The following is a 19,211-nucleotide window of genomic DNA, read 5'->3' as shown; positions in this document are numbered from 1 at the left end:
CATCATTTGCTTCTAGCTGCAATGAGGACGCTTCCTTTTTTTTTTTTTTTTTTTTTGAGATGGAGGCTCACTCTGTTGCCCAGGCTGGAGCGCAGTGGTGTGATCTCGTGATCTTGGCTCACTGCAACCTCCACCCTCTGGGTTCAAGCGATACCCCTGCCTCAGCCTCCTGAGTAGCTGGGATTAAGCGGTGTGCCACCACGACTGACTAATTTTTGTATTTTTAGTAGAGACGGGGTTTTGGCATGTTGGCCAGGCTGATCTCAAACTCCTGACCTCAGGTGATCCACCCTCCTTGGCCTCCCAAAGTGCTAGGATTACAGATGTGAGCCACTGCGCCCGGCCTGCAATTAGGACTCTCTACAATCACCAGGAGCTTGCAAGGCACCAGAGTCACCAGGTTCCAACTTATCTTTCCTAAATTTATTATCACATTCTTTATGCAAATCACATACCCCAGAACAACAAGTCTTTTCGTTTTTTCCCAGCTATGCCTATAATTTCCTACGTCTGCATATTTGTTCACATAGATCTCCCCCTCAGCAAGCTCCTGTCATTTTATTCTTTCTCTTGAAATCCCATTTCTACTTGAAGAGCTGACTCAGATAAACCATTCCCCTTAAAGATGATTGTTTTCATCCCAACTGGAAATGTCTCTTCTCTACCAGAGTTTGTGCCTTGTATTACCATTTCTTATCTTTTTCATTTATTCCTTTTCCAAAAGATTTTAAGCTCTTTGGCATCTGCTGACCATAACAGTTAGTTTGGTACGTTACACTATACTTGGCATTCTAAGTATTGAAAGGGGAAAAAACTAATTTTTACTTCTTGGGAATAATGGCACAATGTAGTAGAAGAGGCTGCATGGCATCAGTGGCTTAACAGCCAGTCCTAGCCATATTCTCTACTACTTTGGAAAAGTCATCCTCTCTGACATCAGTGTTCTCAGTTCTAAAAGGAACAGGATGTACTGGGTAAACTTTTAAAGCTCTTCTTGCTCTAAAATTGCTTTGCTTGGTAATAACTTCTTACTCTTGACAAATGAAAGTGCACATTGATTGCTCATGCATAACCACTTTAAATTTGAAAAATATTTTACATGCAGCGTTTTACATTTGACAGGAATATTGTTAGCAACTGATAACTGTGATGGTATATTTTAAAATATTTGGGTTCCACACAAAAGGATTTAGCTATCGGAAGAATTTTATTTTATCGTCATTTTTTCCAAAGACTCTAATGATGGTGGTTTAGAAAGGAATCACTCTTTTATAATATATATTAAATGCTTGTGGCTTAGGTATATTGACTTTAAGATACGGCTGAAGAAAGAAGTATTCATTTAGTCCGTTGATTTAAGTAAGCATAAAATATTTCTTTGACATTTTCCTGAAGTTTGTTGGCTGCATCATTAAAAAGAAAGATTAAATTTAATTTCTGACAGAGCCTCATTCACTCTTATTGCTTTTCCAATTAGAACATATTTCAATTCATGACTTCAAAAAAAATAAAGCAAGGAAATATAAAATTATGTTGATTTTAATAACATCTTAAGATTTTGCCCTATTCAAATTGCTTACTTTTACCTAAATTTAATTCTAAATCAGGGGAGTCAACTGAATTGAAATTATATAGAATCTTAGCTCTAAAGGAATATAACACTGAAGATATGTTACCTAAGTTAGCTCAATTTTACAGAAATTAACACTTCAATGTGTCTTGCTCTGAAATAAAAATATCTTTGGGGAAAACAATTATTCACGAAATAAAACATCTGGTAGAGTTGACTCAGAGATTCTCTGTGGAAACAGACACGTTTCTAATCAACGGTTCTGGAAAGCTGTTTGATGAAATACTTAACTAAATTAAAGATTTTTAATGTTCCACAGGAATTTAGTTTTTCAGTGTTCTCTCCAGGTTTCTATTACTACATAGAGCTTGAAATCGACAGTATTGCTTTTCCTCTTTAATGGCATGAACAATCTCAGGAAACTCTGTATAATATACACATATATGTATATATAAAGTATACTTCATAAAATATTAACCTCAAAAGGCTTTATTTTCCAATGTGCCAGGTTTTTTAAGTGTTGGTACTATTGATAATGTTGAGCTGGATAATTACTTGTCGTGGAGGCTGTTCTGTGTACTGCAGGATGTTTAGCAGCATCCGTGGCCTCTACTCACACGATGCCAATAGTACACACACCTTCTAACTCTCCCTTTGACAAACAAAAAGCTTGCAGACTTTGCTAATGTCTTCCGGGACAAAATTGCCTCTGATTGAGAACCACCATTTAAAAATATTACGTTGGTGCTAACTCTGAAGACAGCTCCTAGCATTTGAAGCTGCTTCCACATGTATCACATTGGTGCAAAAGTAATTGTGGTTTTTGCCATTACTTTTTTTTTTTAAATGGCAAATACCACAGTTACTTTTGCACCAAATTAATACTAGCAATATGGTCTTGAGCTAGATAATTAAGCTCTTTGAGACTCAGTGTCTTTATCTGTAAAACGAGCATAATAATTATCTACCTTACGTGGCCATTATGATTATTAAATAAGATGATGCAGAAGGACTACTTAGAGGCATGCTTGGAATATAGTAAACTCTTAACCAGCAGTGGAAATTATTCTTATTATAATCCCTATAGCTTTTGAATAAAACTTTAATTTTCACAGTAATGCAAGATTTAGAGGTTTTCTTACCAATTCTGTAAGAGTTATATTATTGATACTGATTAGTGGGTATTTTTTCTTTTTAATCCCAGTCGAAATAATTATATAGACAATTTCTCCAACTAGTTTTCAAGGGATACAAACAAGGGACACGTGCCACAGCCTCTCGAGGATGAAATGTTGCCCACCATCCTGGGGATAGAATCTAGAATGTGTTCAGAGAAAAGCATTTTGTGATTTTTTTTTTTTTTTCATTACAAGCTTACTCAAGAGATGTGGTTGTGCCAAACTTTTACTTTAATAGTAATTGATACAAATGCTAATAGCTCAACACCTCTGGGTTTCAGAACACAGCAGTAGCGGAGGCTGCATTTAAAAATCTCAGCAGGACTTGATCTTATGCTTCCCATAAAACTGGAGGCTACAGCCGAAGAGGGTATGATTAAGACCAGTGCTCAATAACACCACAGGCACCCTCATGCTTGGAAATGGCAACTGAATCCTTCCTTTAAATTTGAGCTGAATAGAGTCACCTGACATCTTACTGAAATAAATACACGTTGAGTCTTTTAAAATACGATCCTATGGTGCTGAGATGTTAAGGAAATAGATGCTTAAATCATCTCCCCGGTAGCATTTTTAAATTAAATTAAAATACAGATACTTAGCTCTCTACTTCCTGACATTTTAATTTAGTGAAATCTTAGGTACAGCTCTGGAACCTGATTCTTATGAAGCCCTCCAGGAGATTTTTAGAGTTTCAAACAGGTTGAGAAATATTGCCTAAAGAAACAGAGGGATACCTACAGAGTTTAAGTAAATTTCTGCAAATAAAATACAATTTCCCTCATGACTCTGATCATAAAATGAACAATTAATCTATTCATTCATTTCATATGCATTTAATGAGAGCTTACAACAGGGTAGAAACTGAGCTAGCCACAGGGAATCCAGAGATGAACGAGATAGTCTTAGTCTGTGCTTTTGTGGAGACTGGCCAACACAGTCTTACCATTCCACCCAGTTTGGCTAAACTTTAGACAGAGTTCTTCCTGACTATGGGCCCCTAAGTTCCCTTTTTTAGAGAACTTACTAGAAAACTTCTGATTGTAAATTATTTGTTTGCTCCTTTGAGATATAAATCTTTTCCAACCCAGGAATGTCTTTCTCAAGGATCTGGGCACCTTCCTTTTAAGTGTAATCAAGAAAAATAGGGCCTATCTCCGAGTCTTTATGGGAGGATAGGAACCTAACTAGGATAAGTACCAATTAGCGAATAGAAACCATCTAATCACTCTGACCAAGTTCCTTCTTAAAATCCTTCAGTACTTTTCCATAAGCTCACCCTAGCATTTAAAATTCCTGCCTCCTTTTGTTTCAGCAGAGTTGAGTTTAATCTCTGTCCTTTGTAACAATAGTTTTGACCCCTACTGCATTCGTCTTGGAAAAGTGTTCTTTGCCTGGTAACTCCATCTGGTGTAAGATTTCTCTGTCCTTATCTATGTCATCGACTTTGATTTTTATTATTCATAAAAATCATCTGAGTTTGCCCATCCCCAAAAAGTCTGGTCCAGTAGGTTTGAGTACGAAGACGTTATCTGCATTTGTAAGCACCCTGGGTGATATATACAGGACAAAGAGAGACCAGACATTGAGAAACATTGGTTTCCATGGTCCTACCATGCATTACATTAAGGAGTATACCATCTGGGATAAGTCACAAAGACCCAGGAGCTCACAGGCCAAGCATTGGTAAGTTTGAGAATCAAAATAAGTAAGTATAGTAATACATTCAGAAACTTTGCACAAATAGGAATACATAAGTACATGCTGATTATAAATATGTGAGTAAATAACTGCGGAGAAGGGAGGGCTCTTGGTCATTGTAGAAGGTGAGTGATGACTGCTGAATGTGCAGGGCATGCTGGAGTATGAAAGTCATCATTGTGCAACCATCACAATGAAGACTGGTTCAAAGAATCACGGATGAGTGATAAATCACAGGGGAAAATTTTTATGTAGAGCAGAATATTGCACAGTCTTGAAGTATCTCCATACAGCTTGCTTATCTATTGCAAGAGAATAAAATAATAACTACACACTGGAGTAGCTGGACTGTACCTTGGTCAGGTGATCAAAATTTATATTAACAAGGAAAATAGATGAACATGATGCATCTCCACATGCGATATCCTAAGAAGACCATAAAACGACTTGTGTAGCACTCTTGCTAAGAGTATGCAAATCAATATGCCTGCTAAGAATGCTAACATGAATCTAGTTCTGAGGAAACATTAGGAAAACTCCAAGTGATGATCCTTCTATTAACTGGAAGGAAATGTTCTTCAAAAATGTTATAAAAAGTAAAAGCTGAGAAACTCTTCCAGATTAAAGATTCAAGAAGCCTGAAAATTAAATGTACTGTGTGATCCTAGAGTGGATCCTATACTGAAAGTACTGAAAAACAAAACAAAACAAAACAAAGCAAAAGCTACACAGGTCTTTGTTCAGTTGATAAGATTACAATAGTGTTAGTAGATTCTTAAATGTTAAAAACAATGTAGTTATGCAAGAGAATATTCTAATTCTTAGGAAATACACACTTAAGCATTGATAGGTAAAGGGTCATGTTATATGTAATTTATTCCTAGTAGTTCAGAAAAAAATGTAGATAGATAGCAAATAACAAAGATAAAGCAGGTGGACAAAATATTAACAATGGCTGAATCTGAGTAAAACAGATCCTTGTCTCCTTTGAACTATTCTTATAACTTTCTGCATGTTCAAAATTATTTCCAAGTAGAAAGTTAAGAGTATACCATCTTTTCTTAACACATGTTTATATAATGAGAAAAACAGTAATTCCAGGAAGCAAGCCATTGTATTGCCTCTACACAGTTGTAATTAACTATTATGCCTTTAGCCTTTACAGAAGATTGATGAAAGAGATGATTTTTGAACATTATTTATTCTGTTGTTTAACTGTCCCCCCAAAATAACCAATTTATGAATTTCTCTAAGATGAAAGAACCAGGGAAAATCTTGGTTATGGAAAAACTTTACTAAGAAAAACCATGCTGAGTTGGCTAGACTTGCATTCCTTCAACATGAAGATCCTCGGAACCCTTTCATCTGTCCCTTTGCCTTGACTGTTTAGGGATCCTTTGTTACACTGCAATCACTCTCTTAGTCTAGGTGGGCTGGTTCAGAGCCAGCATCTTCCTTCAAAGCCCCACCTTCTTCTTTCTTTTTTTTTTTTTTTTTTTTTTTTTTGAGACGGAGTCTCGCTCTGTTGCCCAGGCTGGAGTGCAGTGGCACGATCTTGGCTCACTGCAACCCTCCCGGGTTCAAGTGATTCTCCTGCCTCAGCCTCCTGAGTAGCTGGGATTACAGGCACCCGCCACTGCACCTGGCTAATTTTTGTATTTTTAGTAGAGATGGGGTTTCACCATTTGGCCAGGCTGGTCTCAAACTCCTGACCTCATGATCCACCGCCTTGGCCTCCCAAAGTGCTGGGATTACAGGCATGAGCTACCCCATCTGGCCTCTTATTTTGTTTTTATGTTTGAGTTCTATCTTAATGGGCTTCAATGTTTCGCATGACAGTATGGGGGTTGAGTGGTAAACTGCTTCAAAATGTTGAAAAAAGTTACATTATGAATAAATATGTAAAAGGAAATGCTATACTGAAACCAAACAATGCATTAGGCTTCTCCCACCAACATCAGAGCAAACTTTCAATCACAGTTTGGGGAGCTGCCTGAGAAATGTACCTCAAACACCATCACCACCCTTACCTTCCCCATGGTCACTGCCTAGCTGCCCATCACTTTACCCTGCTCGCTTTCTAGATTTATTTGTGTGTATTGTCTGTCCTTTCCTTTTTAAACACAAATTTTATGAGAGCAAGAATTTTGCATGTCTTTTGTTTACTGCTAAAACAATTCTTAGCAAATAAATTAATGACTGAGAGAGAGCCACAAAGAGAGAGAAAGGCAGAAAGAGTTTGAAGAGGGAGAGAGAGAGAAAGTTGCATCTTGCCATAAAATCACTCTCTGGTAAGAGCCAAGGTAAAATTTCCCATTTTATAACAGTTTTTACCTCTGTAACATGATACACATATTCTATACGCAAACACACATATATACATAGAAACATATACAGACGTACAAGTATATATATATGTATATGTGTATGAATATATGAATATGTATATGTATATGTATGTGTATATTTCCGTCTTTGCTGATTTACAAGGCAGATATTGTCTTGCTCATCACCCTCACCAAGAGCAAGGGAATGGAGATTGAGGGACTGTGTGTGGTATTTTATTTGTTTATTTGTTTAATCGACAAGCTCTCTAGGTCTTAAGAAAGGAGAAAATATCTGACCCTAATAATTTGTTTTAAATGTGGGCTTGTTTTGTTTTTATTTTTTTTTTGTGGCAGGTGAAACAGGACACTGGAGGGGATGCTGAAAAGATCGAGATCCAGGAGGAAGAAGAAGAAGCAGGAGCAGGAGAAAGAAGGAGAAGCAGGAGCAGCAGAGGCCTGACAGCCCCAAAGGACTGGACAGAGTGGCAGCTGTTCTCTGGGCAGGGCCGAGTGAAAACGCCTGGAAAAGGAAGGGGGTGGAAGAAATCCAAGGCCATTTGTGCTGCTGGGAGTCGTCACCAGCGGGAGACCCAGCAGGCTGACTTCCCACTGCACCCCACAGGGAAACACAGAGAACAGGGGAAAGAGAGAAGGAAGAGAAGGCCCTGAAGTTAAACAGTGTGCATTGCAAAGTGATTTTCATCAGGCAAAGGACTTTAGATTTTATCCTGTAAAGACTCACTGAAGAATTTTAAGCAAAGGAGTGACACAATCAGATTGCCAGTTTAAAGAGTTATTTGGAATCAGTGTGGAGAAGAGTTTGGAGAAAGGGAATAAAGAGGCAGGGAAATCAGAGCTACTGACAAAAACCTGAGGTATGCCAGTAGCCGCCCTTTCCTTTACACATGATAGAATTTTCTGAATTTAAAAATATTAGAGAGCTAGCCAAATGCAAATTTCTTCTAAGTGAAAAAAAAAAAACACACATGTATGTTTTTAAAAATTAATCACTGTTCACACTCTTCTGAGTGCTGGGCCCATTTAAAAATCTCTTTTTGTTTCTGTCCATGGATTATTAAAGCAGCTGACTTTTATTTTTAATTCATTAATGTCTAGGATGTTAATCTCTTCTACCCAGCTATTGATAAATTTGGTTTTAGACCCTTATCAATTTCAACTGATGCCATGATGAAATGATGAAATATCAGGCTGTCACTGTTATTTTCTTCTGAAGAGTTAATCCATTTTGTTATTTGCTCAGTAGTGAATCCAGAGCTATAATACTTCATTGTTCTTTTTGATGGTGACAGCCACATTTATTATAAGCAAGCTATTAATTCTACAATGCTTCCTTAAGCTCAAGGACCAGTCAGTTCCCGACACTTATCTTCTGGAAGTTTGAAGTTTGTAGTAGGGAGCCATGGTAAGGGAGAGCACAGATGTAGCTGTTGAAAATTAGAGTGTTTGTGTGACACAATTCACAAGTAAGATCTTTGAGCAAGTAGGTGGAACTGACACACACTGTCCAGTGTATCATTGGGCATAGCCAAAGTATAAACCGTCAAGGAACATGGGTGTGAATTGGAAGGCATGAAGGAGGCTCTCCAAAAGGAGTAATTCCCAAAGGTCATCCCAGACATCTAATTGACAATGCATAGAATGATTTTAGAATGCCTACTTTTGTCTGTGTTTGAGCTTTTTACTGTGTTCTCTCAGAAGAGTAAAATAAAAAGTCAGTTCAACTAAGCTATTGAGTCTTAGTTGTAGCAAATGGGGAGCAACTAGAAGGCTGAATAACATGCTTATAACCCTTTCAGGACTTCATCTATCATAATATTACTTTTATCCTGTTTCTTCTAGCCCTTTCTATATAAGCTTAACACACACATTTTAGTTACTGTATCTATGGCTGACATGTTTCTTAGGTAACTAACTTATTTGTCCACCTCTACCTAACACATCTTTATGAGCTTTTCCTTTCTTTACAAGTTGCTAAATTATTCATTAACTGTGCTTAGCATATCTTATGAGTTTCATCTATTCCATTTGTTTTTCTTATCCTATTTGGCAGACTTGAATATTATCAGTGCAGCAAATGTGCATTGCAGTAGATATTAAATAGGAGGCTTTCGATCATGTTATTATAATGATTGAGTCGTAGCAGCAGTAACTGATAAATGCAAACAATTTAGATAATAAACCAAACAGGAAATCATAGGATCCAGAAAACACTCAGCAAGATTTAAAAATCATTAGCTCCTGTGTAATTTTTTTTTACCTAACATGAAGGTAGCCTTCTTGTTTTTTTTTTAATTTATTTTATAAATATTGTTGTAATTGGAACTAAGTTATCTTGAGTGACAGTAAACTAAGACAACTTAGATAACTAAGTTATCTTGAGATAAAGTAACTCAAAATAATAATGGCTTAAATAAAATAACAGTTTATTTCTCTGTCATGTGTGAAATAATTTTTTTTCAGCTAGCAGAAAGGAAAGAAGGGTTAGTTACATATGTATACATGTGCCATGCTGGTGCGCTGCACCCACTAACTCGTCATCTAGCATTAGGTATATCTCCCAATGCTATCCCTCCCCCTCCCCCTAATATGTAACTAACCTGCACATTGCGCACATGTACCCTAAAACCTAAAGTATAATAATAATAATAAATAAATAAATAAAAAGAATAGAATAGATTGAATAGAAAATATCAAATTTCATTGCATATTGCAATTGCATATTGTCAATGTAAATATTATTTCATCTACTTTAATTTCAATTTTCCAAATACATATGTGTAACTATTTGGTTATAATATAAAATGTATTTCATATGGTATGTCATGCTCAAAAATGTTGGAAAACAGCTATTCTATAATACAATGAATAAATTCTAAGACTGAGTTGAAAAAAAAAAAAAAAGAAAGGAAAGAAGGGACAAAAGGGCTATAAACCCTCTTCTAGAAAGTTAAACAAAAGACATTTATTTGTAGGGCATCAGATTGACCTTAATAATATGTCCACATTGAATTCAAGGGTTGCTGGAAAACAGCTTTTTTCCATTGGGAGTGAGGCCAGCTAAGAATTAGAGTTTAGGGAAAAAAGAGATAGCATATACTGCAAGAGAAATAACAGACTCTGTTACAAAAGCCTTTGAACAAAAATGAAATTGTCACTGCAGTGTAAAAAGTGATTGATCTATGAAGAGGACAAATTTCCAGCCACCTTCAGGAAGCTTATCATTATCATTCCAATCTAAAACTCAATGTAAATCCAAATCTATCTTATGACAACTCCTCCTAAAAAGTGCATAATTATGATGAATTTAGCTTATGATGAAACATTTTTCTCAAAGACTTTAGATTTAAAACAACCAATAATTATCTCGTACAACATAGTTAGCAAATGCAGCTTATTACCATAATAATATCAAGATTATGTCATTAAACCAAACCTAAACCTTTGAAAAAATTAAAAAGGAACCCAACACTTTCTAAACAGGTGCTTGCTTTTCTTCTGTAAGTCTAAAGAACTACCATTTTCTATTTGCTTGGGTTGTTTTTTTTCTTAAACCCCATATTTTCAGAAAAGTAAGCTACTCAACTGTCTTTAAACATGTGAAGAGTTAATTTGTTGAAAGCTAAGCTTTATACATTTCTCTTCTAATCACCGACTCTAGGCAATTTGAGGCAGTTGATCTCAGGATTTGATCTTGTCTGGTAAGAAATGACTTTCATGGGCCTTTTAACTTGTTTCCACATAAAATTTTTATTTATTGACATTTCCCTACAAATAAGATTGTTGGCATTTTCCAATCTCTCAGTTGATGATATCTGCCTCATCTGCTTTATGAGAAAAGACCTAAGGTAGCTGCGCAGAAGAGCTGTAGTGTTGCCTTCAGTGTACCCTGTAATCCCTAAAACCTGTAGGAAGGGAACTGATATTCATCAAAGCAATTACTCACTGCTGGGCACCACATATTAAAATTTTATATGACAGACTTTCATTGTTTTCTTAAATCATTATACACATTTCTTTTTAAACATGTTCTTGGATATTTTATACTTAGTTCTCATAGAGGTCTTTTTTAGTAATATTTTCAAATCAATTATTCTTCAAATATAAGACAGTTGTTGACTTATATTTTAATTTTGTAGCTAGCTACCACTTAAACATTCTTATTGTTTTGAATAAATTTTTGCTTGATTCTCTCAGGTTTCCAACTATACAATGTACAATCTTTAAATATTTATGTCTCATATTTTATTCTCTTATTTCTTTTTAGACATTCCATTGCTAATCATCATGGAGAAAGATAGTCCCTGGTTTATAACTTCTGACTCCATCTGAGATGTTAGGAGCATTATCCCTATTAGCTGAATTAAGACCGACAGCTACTTACAAAGTAGATATCATCCATATTTTACTAAGAGGAAATTATCAAAGGTCATAAAAGATAATACGGGAAATGAATATTTTTGAACTTAGATCTGTTCTCAAATTTCATGTATTTTCTACCACGCCACATAATAATCCAGAAAGGAGAAAATGTAACATTCTGTAAAAAGGTAAAATCTATTCTCCAGGTAATGCTGGAGATTTTCACCATGGGAAAACCGTAAATCATAAAAACACCTGCTCCAGTTATATATTGTGTAATATATAACCTCAAACTCAGTGTGATGCTTAATTTTGTATGTCAACTTGACTGGGCCATGGGATGCTCAGATACCTGGTTAAACATTATTTCTCAGTGTGTCTATGAAGGTGTGTGGGAAAGACACTAGCATTTGAATTAGCGAACTGAGTAAAGCAGATGGCCTTGCTCATTGTGAGAGGGCATCATCCAGTGAGGATGTGTATAGAACAAAAGATGGAGAATGTTGAATTTGCTCTCTGCCTGAGTGCTTTAGCTGGGTTATTGATCTTTTCCTGACCTCAGCACTCTTAGCTCTCAGGCCATCAGGACCCAGTCTGGAATATACCCCATTGGCTGTCACTGGGTTTCCTGAGTTTCCAGCTTGCAGATGGCAGATTGTGGGACTTCTCAGATTCCATAATTGTGTGAGCCAGTATATTACTTTACAATAAGTCTCTCTCTCTCTCACTCTCTCTTTCTCTTTCTCTCATATGTATGTATGTATCTTATTTTCTCTAGAGATCTGTTTCTCTAGAGAATCCTAATACCCACAGTAATGTAAGACAACATATATTTGATTGTACAAAACAGATATTTGGACAAGGCTCAGTGAGAATGATTTGTCTTTGTCTAGGGAAGCACATGACCAGCCGTGTTCCACAAACAGAACTGTTTGGTGCAGCTGGCATTCTAAGTGTGGTTATAGGGATGTCAAGAGCTGGGACTAGATGGAGAGGGAGATAATAAACTTCAGATGATCTTGCTTCCCAGACCAAGGAGTTTGGATGTTATTCTGTAGGCAGCCTTTTAAGGGACATAGTCAAATTTGCCTTTTAGTTTTTTTCTAGCAGGATTTTGAAAACATATTGATGGTAGTTGACACAGGAGGTAGAAGAATGTGTTAGGAGAAATGACGAGTGCTTTTAATGGGGCAATAGCAGTGAGTAGAACTGCCGTCGTTTGCTGGTGGATTGCACAAGGGAGTTTGAGAGAGGGGTTGAGTCTAGGAAGATTCCAAGCTCTCAGATTGGATTTTTCAGCAGATGGTGATGCCATGAATGAGGCTACAATGACACAGAGGAGAAGAGGAATGACATGGAAGGGGAGAAGGGTGGTGAATTTTATTTGGAAACATTAAATTTGAATTTTCTGTGGGAAATTCCCCACATTATCTGAAGGGGAAATGTTCGGTAGATCAGTTGCATTTAAAAGTCTAAAACGCAAGTGATTAATCTGTGCTACAGTTTGAGGAGTCAGCATATACATTGAAGCTGAAGCCAAGGGTGTGGATGAGATTGTAGGGAAAGGTTTGCTGAGTAAGAAACGAAAAAGGAGTAAGGTCAAAGCACTGGGAGGTACCAATATTTACACCCCAAGCTGAGTAGGAAGACAGACAGATAGATAAATAGCCAGTGGAAAGTGGTCAATCTGGAAAGTAATTGAAGGAGAGTTTCAAGGAGCTTTTTGGTCTGTAGTTTAACTTGAACTCTAACTGAAGCAAAGATTTCTCTCTATAATACTAAGGAGAGGGCTCCTTAAAAGCCATCAAGAAAAGAAATTTTCAGTGACAGCAAAAGATGCTGTAGTGCCTCTTGCTTTCATCCACTTATCCCTTTTCAATCTTCCAGAAATTCCCTCACCTTTCTGATGGCTTGAGTGGCCTAGGAACTTGGCTGAGCCAGTGGAAGGAACCCATCTCACTGCCCACAGTGATTGGTTCATGATATTTGGGTGGGAGGAGCATACCTAGCCTGGGACAACCATATTCTACCACCTAAAGAATTTTGATCTTGAGAGAAAATATACAAAGGCAGAAAGTGGTTATAACTATGTCATTTTATGGCAGCACCCAGAAAGAAGCCTGACAGTCTTTTGCTGCTAATATTCCTAGATTTGACTTTGTTCTTGTTCATTCAAAAGCTTTGTCATTCAGTGCATTTTTCTTGGCTGTTAGCCACCTGGGTATCCTCTCTTAATTTTATTTTATTGTTCTGTCTCCCCACCTCTTTCTGGAGTTATTTCCCATTGCTTTCATTAAAAGCTGATATTGGCTGCTTTTAACAGGTGACATTTTTAATATGGTGCCTGTTCCATTTGGTCTGTTGTTAACTATATTGAATATGACCCTTGTTGCCACTAACAAATGTTAACTCATTCATATATTTGACTACCTGAAGAACAGAGTTTGATTTGAAAGGAAGCTTTAAAGCACCAAAACCAGATAATCTCTAACTTATGACCCAATTCTTTTCTGGAAATATCAATTTAAAGTAAGGCTTTGTATGTTGAAAAATGCTTAAGATTTTCAGGGCTTTTGCATCAGAAGGACAAATAGATGAGCATGTTCAGAGTATTGGCAGAAAGTTGTTGAAATGATGCATCAGGAAGAAAGTAGAGTCAGAAAGGAGCTCATTGATATGGAAACAAATGTGGAGTCAAGGGATGTAACATTTCTACAGGATAATTGTGGAAATAAGGGGCCTAGACAGATGAGAGATGAGAACTAATGGTTTGAGAATGAGAGACTTGAGTGTTATTATTTAATATATTACAGCAACCATCAGTCCATTTTCTGCACTATAATGGAATACCACAGGTAGAGTAATTTATTTAAAAAGGAAATTTATTTTTCACAGTTCTGAAGGCTGGGAAGTCCAAGGGAATGACATTGGCACTTGGCAAAGATCATAAGATGAAGGAAGGGCAGAAGGCAGAAGTGAGCATGCAAGACAGAGTGAAATAAAACCAAAATCATCCTTTTTATGAAGAACTCACTCCTGCAATGATGGCATTAATCCACTTGAGAGAAGAGCCCTCATAACCTAATCACCTATTCAAGGCCCCCATTTCTTAATACCATTAAAATGGTAATTAAGTTTCCACACATGAATATTGGAGGACATATTCAAACCATAGCAGTAGCCCTAGTTGGTAAGTTCTAGGACAGGAGTTAAGAAATGAATTAATGAAATGGAGTAAAGTGGTAGCTCACAGTGACTACCAGGTTGAAAAACAGTGAGGATAAGGCTTTGAGTGAATTTTTTATATAGATGCCCAACATCTTTTAGGAAGTCAAAAGGAGAAAATTTAGATGAAACAAATATATGTCAATTAAGAAATATGCACCACTACTGTTGCATTCAATATATCTTTCAATATATTTTTTGATTCAAAATTCAATATATTTTTACTGATTAGATTCCAAGTTGTTTAAAAATATTTCCCTGAATCTTAGCTTTCTTAATAAAGCACCTAAATGCCTAAGTTCTGCCTCACTTCATATCATTAAGGCTACATTAAAATCTGTGCTATGGGAAAAAGTAATGTGAACTTAAGTCAGAGATTTCATAGATAAACATGTATTTTCAAGACTGTAATTTAGTGTTTCTTAATTTGTCATATGGTATAACAATGTTTTGTCCAAAGCAAGAATGAATGGAACATCTTGTTGAATAATTTTCTCTTGAGAATATGTATTCCCGTTTTCTGGCCTCACTTGAAATAGCTTCCCATTATTTTATAGAGCAATAGTCTAAGCATTTATAAGTCATGAAAATGACAAATCAACATGTAGAAGTGCTAAAACTAAGAAATGTTTCCACTTTAAATAATGACACCAGTATTGTTTTCAGAAAATATTGTCTTAAAAAGGAAGCAGAAATTAAATTTGTGGGTAAAGGAATAGGAGTATCCATGGCAAATGGAAATGTGATTAATTCATATAAAATTGTTAAATGCTCATAGTAAACAAAGCGTGCTGACACAATGTTAAAATCTGACCAAGAATAACCTGAAAATGTTTGAGTCCTTATCCTAATGCTTTCTTTATCTTTAACAAAGGCAGTTTGACATAAAGCTCATAACCCCTGTATGCATAAATAAACTCTCAAGAGATCATACGCTTTCACGCTCTAGTTTTTAGGTTCAACAATACTTTTACAATTTTTTCTCAAATTATTACTAGGAAGAAATTCTCAAATATTTATTAAGTATTTTTCCAGTGCCTCATTAGAAATCCTTCCCAGATTCTAATTCAAAATGTTATGGTGCAATTGAAGACAATGGGAGAAGTAACATGAATTTACTGCTTTTTGTAGGAATAACTTATTTAAAATCTGAATAACTCATGCCAGGGTTTCATAAGCTGAGCATAAGTAGCAAGCCTGCCCTTTGGTCTCTGAAAAGGACAGCAGGTGAAGTCACTTATCTGGGTACCTGATGAACTGGGTGAAGAAGATGGAAAAGATCTGAGACATACATTTCAGGGGCAAGTGCTGTACAACTTGAGGTCTCTGAATAATGCTATTCTTTTTCTTGGAATGACTTCCATTATTTCTCTGCTTGGTGATCTCTTAGCATAAATGTCTGTCCTCTGTGAAACATTTAGTGCACCCAATTCCCCATTCCTTTTTACTTATCTCTTTGTAGATATGCACATGCAATCCATTGTACTGTAATTATTTTTTTAATATCTCTCAGACCATTTGAATAGTAAGGTTCCTCAAGAGTCCTTTGTGTCTGATTCTGTGCCAGAAATGTTAGATTCATAATAAAAGACTTATTATCATTAGAATAGTTGTTTAATGCAACACATTAAATCAGTCAAGCCACCATACTTTCCTCAAGTGGTAAAAGGATGTGGATAAAATTAAATGTTAAGGAAATTAAACATTCTTTACCTTAATCCACCTTTTTAGAATTATAAGGCAGGGGTAGGAGTGATCAGCTAACTTGTTTGGTTGAGATTTTGAGACTTCCTGAAATCACAGGGGAAGAGACAGGTATAATATCAATCACCTTTTGTGAAAAATGATAATCTGGGAAACACATCTAACATTTTCCTGGATCAGCCCAGCTGTGTGTACTGTGGTGGTTCCAATGCAAATAAGTACTGTTAACATTTTAGCAAATGCTTTTGTGAATGGAAGATTTTCATGGAATATCCAAGAAATGAGAGGCAGAAGGTAGCCTGGTCCACCTTTGCAAAAATTATAACTTAGGAAATTATGACAGTGAAAGAGATCAGACCTAACCTACTCCATCTTGCTTCTAACCTTTAAGCTGTCCTTTTTCATTCCTGGGTGTAGGCCAAACTAACTTTGGGAAGGAATTCAGTTCATGGTTTGACTCTAGAACAAAACTGATAGTAGCCCTTTCCTGAAAATATCCGTTTCTTGCCTGGGGACCTGTTGGCCTTTGGAAGACTAACAAATTAGCTACAAGATTAGAAATTACGGTTTAGGGGTCATGCAGCCTCTGGCTCCAAGAGTCTGAACCTCCCAAAATTGCTCCTGGGGATAACATCGCTATTGTAAAATTTAAGATCAGTGCTTGAAATAGCTTGCAGACCCTGAACTGGATGAATCAGCTGACACCACCCAGACCGGTATCTGGCTCAGCCAGTTCTGCCATCACACCCAGGAACAGAAGACAGCAAGAAAACCTCACTTGACACCCTATGATTCCATCTCCAAGCTGACCAATCAGCACTTCCCACTTCCCAAGCCCCTACCTACCAAATTATCTTTAAAAACTCTGATCCCTGAATGCTTATGGAGACTGATTTGAGTAATAATAAAACTCTGTCTCCTGCGCAGCAGGCTCTGTGTGAATTGCTCTTTCTCCATTACAATTCCCTTGACTTGATAAATTGGCTCTGTCTAGGCAGCAGGCAAGGTGAACCCATTGGACTATTACATAAGCATCAGATAGACCTGAATTCCCTATCAGCTTGGGCAGTGCCCAGATGTGTGGATTTGAGTGCATGATGTAACCATTTCTCATTTAATCTCAGCATCTGTAAAATAGGGAAAATATTTATCTCACTGTCCTGTTTTGATAATTAAATGAGACTAGGTGTACAAAGCATGTAAAGAGCATAGTGGGTATCAATAAATACCAGTCTCATTGTTTTGTCTAAATCTAACCAATATTTACTCTGCTCCATAGTTGAATAGTTCTCAAACTTCAGTGTGCATAAGACTAGACTTGAATTTTTATTAAAATATTCTAGAGTGGTGCATATACTGGAGCACCACCATCAGAAATTTTGATCCAGTTTGTTTATAAGGTTCAGAAATCTGACTTTTAACAAGCCTCCTAGGTGATTCTGATGAGGCGCTTTTTGACCATACTTTAAGTACAGCAATACCTGAGAATCATTTAAGTAGACTTGTAGATGTATAGCATATGGTGCAACGTATTAAATATTTATAATTTTACATAGGTTAGTATTTGGTGATGATAATAGTAAATCTATAGGAAAAAGAAAAAGTGTGGGTTTAGTTGAGTTCAAAACAACAAAGTTTCAAGATTCTGAAGTGCACAGTCATTTTTCCCGTGAGCAATGTCCCCCAAGCTCTCATGTTATTTAAACATGGCAATACTAGCTTACAAAGAAGTGATTGTAAACACATTAAAATTTGTGGTCACGTTGACAAAGACTCTTTCTTTGCCCACACTTTAGTCAGACCCCTTGGATCCTCTGCTTCACTAGGTCTCAACCTTGGCCTCCATCCTTGCTGGACCTCCATAGCCCAGTGGTAGCTGGAATCCCAAACCTTTCAGATCTGATAAAATTCCTCATTTCTCACCCTCGATATCCGATCATCCTGGCCTACATTTAGCAAGAATCCTGTTAGGTCAGTTTAGCAAGAATTTCCCTTACCTGTGATGTCACCTTTTAGTAACTTTCCATCCACCCATACCCCAACCTGCTCCTTGGCTATAAATCCCTACTTTTCCTTTTTGTATTCAAAATTGAGCCCAGTTCTATACTGAGATCTCTTTCCCGCTAATCTGTTTTTACTGATTTAACTACTGTTAGGCTCTGGTTCTCTTTAACAATGTATAAATGTTAAATCTATTTTTGCACCCACAGATTGCTGCTCACCACAGTACCTACTGTGCTTAACACATGTGCACATTTTTATGAGTAAGCAATCCAGAGAAGGTGATTTCTCAAGGTTCTGTGTGTGGGCATTCTAAACTCCTCACAACATTTTACTCTATATTCTGAAACTACCTCCCCCACTTTCTCAGTGCTTCTACAATCTCACTTTCTTTAAATGGCAAGAATAAAGTTTTCCTAGAGGTCTTTGTGGGATACTCAACCAAGTGCCATCATAATTTCTAAAATAACATTTGACACTTCTTTTCTTGAATGTTGCTATAGAATGCCTGTGTTCCCCGAAATTAATACATTGAAACTCTAATCCCCAATGTGACGATATTTGGAGATAGGGCCTTCGGGACTCAATTAAGTCATGAAGAAGGAAGCTTTACGCAAGTGCATAATGGGAGTCCTTATGCAAGGACTCCCATTATTGCAAGTGCCCTTGCAATAATGGGAGGAGGAGACACAGCCTCTCTCTCTGTCGTTCTCTCTCTGCGCATGCGCCAAGGAAAGGCCATGTGAAGACACGACCAGGAAGAGGGCCCTCACCAAGCACCTGACTAAACAATAAATGTTAATTATTTGAGCACCCCCCCTCCTGCCACCATCTACAATAATTTGCTGTAGCAACCCAAACTGACTAAGACCAACACAATATATTAATTCTATCAAGACTCTGATTGCCAAATAATAGGATATCCAGTCTAATGTTAAAGAGAGGAGTTTATTGGCCCACAGATTTAAAAAATACTGGCCAAGTTTACCTGCAGACATGGTTTTATCTAAGATTTCGAAAATAAAGATCAGGCCGGGCGCAGTGGCTCACGCTGGTAATACCAGCACTTTGGGAAGCCAAGGCGACTGACTGGATCAGTTGAAGCCAAGAGTTCGAGACCTGGCT

Source organism: Pongo abelii, chromosome 3 (genome assembly GCF_028885655.2).
Source record: "Pongo abelii isolate AG06213 chromosome 3, NHGRI_mPonAbe1-v2.0_pri, whole genome shotgun sequence".
Lineage (NCBI taxonomy): Eukaryota > Metazoa > Chordata > Mammalia > Primates > Hominidae > Pongo > Pongo abelii.
The sequence above is the reverse complement of the archived record's forward strand: the minus strand, read 5'-3'. Positions refer to the sequence as shown.